Raw genomic sequence first — 7,310 nt, 5'->3', positions numbered from 1 at the left:
TCCACAATAAAATCTGCTCTGCCAAATTGTTTCTCTTCTGGTGATTCCAGGAAGGGTTTGGGTTGCTTGTGTGATAAGATTTGATTTCCAAAAAACTTCACAAAATAATAAAAGAAACTTGTCAATATTTATGCATGTTTTTAGAAAAATAAGGTATGGGTTTTGGATAATTGTGGCATAGTGGTTAGCACTGCTGCTTTGCGGTGCTGGGGCCCAGGGTTCAATTTCATGTGTGGGGTGCTATCTGCATGGAGTTTGTATGTTTTCCCTGTGTTTGAGTGGGTTTCCTCCAAGTCCTCCAGTTTCCTCCAGGAGTTCAAAGACTTATTGGTACTGTAAAACCAGTAAGTTCCAAAGGTGACCAGGCCTCCCAGAGCGACGATCGTGAAAAAAACCCAAGTTTACACGTGGATGTAGGTTAATTAGCTTCTGGGAAAATTGTCCCTGGTGTGAATGTGTGTGTTTGTGTCTGTCCTGCAATGGACTGGGGTCCCAACGAGGGTGTACCTTGACTTCCCCCATTGCTTGCAGGGATAGGTTTAGGCTCCTGTGCAACCCTGAACTGGATGAAGCACTTAGAAAATGGATGGATGGAATTTGGACACAGATTAAATTTTTTCGGTGTCAATTTGATCACCTTGTCATTAATGACTACTCAGGAATGCTTAAGCACCTTTCACTTTATTAGTGAAAGACATCTTTGATGATAATGGAATTTAGCCTGTTTAATGTCAGTCTGTTACGATCCCTGCCTCTCGGCAACAAAAGAGGCAGAAGAAGGTGTAGCCTTAGTTCATCAGTCCACCTATCACTGTACGCGTTCACCACCACACCTCCATCTCATCTGGTATTTAAGCATTAGTCTTTCCCTACCTCCTCACTCAGTATTGGTTTCCCTTTCGAGCTTCTTAGTTGCGCTACGCCTTCAACCTCCTTGTACTGTTCTGGTTCCGATTTTGGTTTTTCCCCTTTTACTACGTCTATTGGATTACGGCTCGGCTTCGGTTGCCTTCTTCTAGTTTGGATCACTGGCTTCCCTTGGACTCTCGGCTCTCTCCTTCGGCTACAGTATTGGGATCACGACTCGTCTCTGTCGGCTCCCGCAAGTGGGTTCACTACTTGGTTTCGGTTTCACTGGCCGAATCCTTAACACAGTCCTTAAATAAACAGAACGAACAACACAAAAAGGAATATATCTTCGTTTTCAAGAGAGCAATGTCTTTGTTCAATGGTGGGTTAGACACTCACTGTGGGGGTGTTCATTGCCAGTAATTTTTTAACCTGGTAAGACTTTATATTTAGGCATCTGCTGAAAGATAAGCCATGATCAGGGAGACAAATCACAACAGCTCTTCAAGTTTGATATATCATCATCCAATTATGATGGCCTGAACAGGAGTGTCAAGAGAGATTGCTAGTCTAATCGCTTGAAGTAATTGATGGCCACCTGAATGCCCGGCACTACGTTGGTCAATTCCTGGTTATCACACTTTTTGTCATTCGTGAGGACTGATCATGGCGACAACATTCCAGCAGGAATGTTCTGCAATGCATGTTCCTTATTGTTTGTGTACCAATGGCTTGTGATATAAGAATTTGACAGTTATACCACAAAATAGCATCTGCAACCTGGAGAGAAGCGTGTCCAGTAGTAGATGCCCTGTTGAAGACAAATGTTATTCAGAATAATTCATTTACCTATATCATATCTGTTCAATACAATGTCAGTGCACAGCCAGGAATGCTGACTGCTCATTGAAAAACCCTGTTGAATGCCCCACAGCTGCTCTTAATTAATAATTACCTCTGAAAGGAAGATATATTCATTACATATATCATATTAACACCTGAAGAAGGCTCCATGGCTGAAACGTTGTGTTTTGTTTCTTCTTTTTTTTCAGCATGGAATAAACCTGTTCCTTTGCAGCATACGCATGCTGACGCAGCTACCCACCTGAACTTCATTACATATATCATTACAGGTGTCCCTGGCCAAACAGGATCAGCTGGTAGAGCAAGTCATGGGAGAACGTTAATCTTGGTGCTTGCTGATGAATGGCAAGTGCTTGGACTAGGCCATAGGACTAGGAGGCTTTAGCCCTATTCAGAGTGATTGAACCAAGAGGTATCTGCAAGGTGGAGTAGGGATGCTTGAGACAATTGTGAAGGCAGGTGTTTGGCTTCAGTATACTGTACTGTATGTAGCTAGTTTCACAATAATGGTAATTAGGTAGAGCTGTGTATGATTGACTGTTGCTATCCCTCCTTATAACTACCACATTTAAGGGTTAAGTGAGTTCAAACTTCCATTATCTCATTGCAAAAGGGAACCGTGCTTATTAAAGTGAAGATTGAAAACTGGTTGTGCAACATTAAATTGTTAGTTCAATGCATCACTGTCCTTGTGTAAAAGACAATTCTACTTGGTTTCAATAGTAAACTGATTCTGCGCTTGTTGACTTAGATGACTGATTTATTTAAGGGGATCCATGGAGACTTGAGTGAATATGAAGTTGAGTATGCAGTCTTTACTGAGAGGGGACCATCCTTAGATCTAAGATCCTGTAGGATGTCTGAAAGAGAAGGATTGACCACTTATATATGTGAAAAACTGGTGTCACATTACCAGTGAATCGGCTGGTACTGAGCCTGCTAGTGTGGGTATCTGCTACAAAAATTATGTTATAATGATGCATTTCTGAAAATGAGTATTCTACACAATGTTATTGTATTGCTTATACACAACACAAGAAAATATTGTAGGATATAAAGCAAACAAAATTTAGGTTGATAAAGACTGTCTGAGACCGATTTTCCAGATTCATGTGAGCTATTAACTGTTCTTGTAAGGATAACTTTCAAGGAATTTTCTTACTGCTTTCCCAGTCTTGGCCGCACTCTAATTGGCATTTAAGAGTTATTTCATCAGTTATGTTGTTTCATAGCTCTTGGCTATGCAGATTAAAAAAACTGATGACTTTTCATTTTCCAGCATTGAGGTCTGAATGTAATTACAATCTGACTTGCTTTTGTCGTGCAGCAAGTTTCTTATATCCCACAGCAATAATATGGCAACTGCCATAACAGGTTATTGCCATAACATATGGAAATTGTTAACAGTTCTTTACAATCCTGAATCTTTAATGTATTCCTACTTTTATGCGACAAATTGTTTAGGTCACTTCATGTAAGAAAATAAGGTGGTACTGCTGATACAAGAGATTTAAACACTGATGCGAAGCTAGAGAAGAGATGATATCATAAAAAATGATGTATCCTGTTAAGCATGTGGCTACAATCACTTTGCCCATGAATAGACACCCTGTAGATATCAAAAGAAGTCCAAAAGAATCAAAGTATATGAGAATGATAGGACTGATTTAATATTTATTGTCTTACATGAAATCTTAAATAAATGTGTAGAACTTAATTATTTTTATTGTATTTAAATATTTTTCTTAAATATAAAAAAAACTGCATGACATACTCACTATAAAAATAGTTTTTGACACCTGTGGAAGGAATTACAGAATGAGGGAAGCTGCAAAACTGAAGTTTCTAAGCTGCCTGACAAGTCAGAGCAAACACCTGGCATTCCCCAGAGGTGCCGATAAGGACTGAGCCCACAGGGTGTTTATACAGGACACAGCTGAAAGTTTCAGCATGGGAGGACATTACTAATTTGGATGACACTTTTATCGAAAGCCATTTGTGCCCATTTACAGCATACACCTCTGTATTTTACTGGAACAATTTGAGTGAAGCACCTTGCTCAAGGCTCCAAGGGCGGTGTCTTATGTAGGATTTGACCACATAGCCTTCCAGGTCTATGTCCAGAATCGTAACTGTTGCTCCACACTGCTGCCTGTAGATATGCTTCTGATTTGCTGCTTTCAGATTGGGGACATGCAACAGAGCCACTCGGTTTTTTGGCAAGGTCTGACAACCACAAATCTCTGGCTCTCCCTCCAAGTCCCAGTTGATGCTTCACTGGATTTTTGGAACTGAATGTAAGAGATCTCGTCAAAAGTGACAGATTAAGGTTAAGGTTATTCCTCATTGTTTTGTCTTACTTCCTTAATCCTCAATGTTTTTTTTTCATTTCCTGCCATTGATCCCAACTTTAGAAAAAGGAACCATACAAAAGCTTCCTCATACATCAAGGCCTTTTCTTCTCTAGATTATATAAATGTTTAAACACCTGTGTAGCAAAATGTCACCACATCTCCCAAAAGAACAATAACTGACATGGCTGTTGTTCTACAGATCTGTTGTTTTTTGTTTTAGCAAATATTTGTCCTGAAGGCATTTCCTTCTGCATCCAATTTCTACCGAGTGGGAAGGCAATCCTTTGGGTGAGTGTTTAAGGGGGAAAAAAAATTAAAAGACTTTGAACATCTCTTACTAAAAGCGCAGAACTATTCTAAACAAATCTGGCTTGCTATGTATGTGTGGCGAGTTGTTCCCACAAGCGTTCATTAGGGAATCAATGTGAAACATGAAAAACAAGGGTCACATCATCATAATTTCTTGCATTGAGATAGCGTCTTTCATCCCCAAAGATCCCAAATTGTTTTACATGTAGGAGGGGACTCACTGTGTCCACCATTGAAGTGCAACACCCATCCGGGTGACACACAGCAGCCATTGTGCGCCAGGACTACTGCACAGAAGGTTAGGTAGAGAAGTAAGCACTGCACCCAATACAAGTACTTACAACTACTTTCATGTCAAATACAAGTGAAGTACAACTGCTTCACCAATTGAGTAAAGGGGCAAGTTTAAGAAGGCCATATTGTTCCAGCCCAGAATGGAATTTTGCTGGGATACCTGAGTTCAAACCCCAATAATGAACAGTGTGCTGAGATCTTCAATGACCATGACTCTCTCAATTATTGTCACCTCCTCTAACACCGTGCCTCCAGTCACTCACTTGGGCAATGGTTTGGAATGCCTGTTGCCAGAAGAAAAAAAAGCCACCTACTGATGTGTGAACACCACACAGCAAGTATCAAACTAGTTTCTTTAGAGGTCTGTCATCTGAGATCTAACAGGGTTCAGTCTTGTTTAGCTGTGGGTATATGTTGAGATAAGGCTGCAAACTAAATGCAAATTAACTTTATGTGAACTGATGTAAATATGTCTCACAGTATTGTAGGCAGATGAGTTTATAATCTCATCACGATAGCCTGACCATTTTTAATAGAAACTTGTGCAGCTTTTGCTACTGTCCAAAATATTTGATTATGGTGGTGGAATGAGCTGAATTATTAACTAGTAGCACTGTTTATATTTTGATAAATTTGCGTTCTTTCTTTAAATTTAGGGCAGCACATATTTAGTTATATCCTAGAACTGTCAATGCCAGTGGTATGTGTGTTACATACACAATCTATCACTACAGATTTCACATACTGTATTTATTGAAATATTAAGGAATTGTGTTACTCTGGTTACACACTGTATATATGTTACTATGCAAATGTATCGTTAATGGTATTGTCACAGTAAGGTGAACCCTCTGGGCGAGGAATGTTCCTGCCTCGTGCACGACTACGCCACCTAGCAAATCGGACAGGGTGCTAGGCCCCCCTTATTTCTCCACAGGTTCGGTCTATCTCACCAGAATAACCAATGCACTCACAGACCAGCAAATAGTCATTAGTATCAGTTAAGTTCCCTTTTTATTTTCTACAGACATCAACTCAATCTGTTATTCTAAGAAGCATAAAAAAGTAACATCCACAACCACAAGAGAATAGTTCAAAGGGGCACAATGAAATCCAGAGGGACAGCAGTCCTTTTTTTTTGTAAAGTACTGAAGGGAGGCCACTCCCACTGTTCTTCTTAATATCGGTGGAAGTCGTTGATGGCTTGTAGACGAACAACCACTTTAAGGAGAGGGGTATCACCCAGTTCAATTTCCCGATCTCCGTTCAGGTTACACTCGAAGTCCTCCCACGAGCTCTTCTCTGTTTCTGCTCTGTTTGTATCCGTTAGCTGGGCCGGGTTCTTTGTCCTTTGCCTTCAGGTATTAAAAAGTCTCTGTACAGTACCTTTGTTACAATGCCAATGTGGCCCTGTAGTTGTCACTTCCTGGATTAATAGGTCCTTGCCTCCGTGGTCTCCCACTCTGCAGCTTCACTGGCGCTGCCTGTGTCGTCTCCTTGGTCCAGTGGGAGTGCCGAGGCCCCTCTGTCCTGTCTCAGGTGTTTTTATCCCTCTGCTTAGCCAATCCCTTTCAGGGGATTTTCCACAGTCCCTGGAAGAATCGGGTTTGCCCAGTATTTTTCCAGGAGGAAGCTTGTGTTGATGGAGGACTGTGGAGGTGCCGAGCTAGGTGTCATGGGACCTTACCAGTTCACTGTTCACTCTCCGGCTCTCTCTCCTCCTCCCTTTGTCTGGCTAAACTGGCTCAACAACTCATCACACCTCCAAGTCTCGATACCTAATTGTTCCTATTCATTGGGACAACTGCAGTCGGGGCGATTGTTGTCAACATTGGTGAGAGGCAACAATGTTGCCTCTCACCCTCCCCACCGAGTGAGAGGCAACATTGACACCAACCTGGAAATCAACATAATCTAATCACTCCCAGCCTTTTACTGCCTCAGTGGACCACATCCTGCAACACTATCCCGGAAACTCAGCAAGTACAAACATGAATACTCATAAAGATTTCTGTCAAGTGCAATGATACAGATGATTAAACTTTAATTTCTGTTAATTTAGTGCGTTTTGCCATTATTTCTTTATTAGAATTTTTAAAACTAAATTCTGTTGTTATACATACAGTCAAACATTATTTAATACCCATAAATTATCAAAGTGTTTTTTGTTCTGCATCAGCAAGAACCCCGACTGAGCTGTGGGACAAGCACATTGAAACAAAACAAGATTGTATTGAAAAGAAGCACTGAAGGCATATGGCTCCACAGCCATTGCTTTTGCAGTGAAGGCATTTACGATTTTTTCGGATTTTAGTCTGCCCATGTTATACATATTTACAAAATATATAACTCTTATAATTATTAAGAGACATGTATTGAAGACGAACTTAGTAGTAGCAAAATGCAAGTAAAAAAACAATAACATAATAAGGAAGGGTAGCAATAATAAAATGGTTTTGGTTTTCCTTGGTATTCTTATTGTTTTACAATTCTGTGATGACTTTTGAAAAACAACTCACTGACGTTCTCCTTCTAAAAAATCGAATAAACTTCAGAAAAACGAAAAAAAAAACACAACAAACGACGTTAGAGATTCGTGGATCCGTTACTTTTGTGGGATGTCAGCACAATACCTCCAAA

Source organism: Lepisosteus oculatus, chromosome 13 (genome assembly GCF_040954835.1).
Source record: "Lepisosteus oculatus isolate fLepOcu1 chromosome 13, fLepOcu1.hap2, whole genome shotgun sequence".
Lineage (NCBI taxonomy): Eukaryota > Metazoa > Chordata > Actinopteri > Semionotiformes > Lepisosteidae > Lepisosteus > Lepisosteus oculatus.
The sequence above is the reverse complement of the archived record's forward strand: the minus strand, read 5'-3'. Positions refer to the sequence as shown.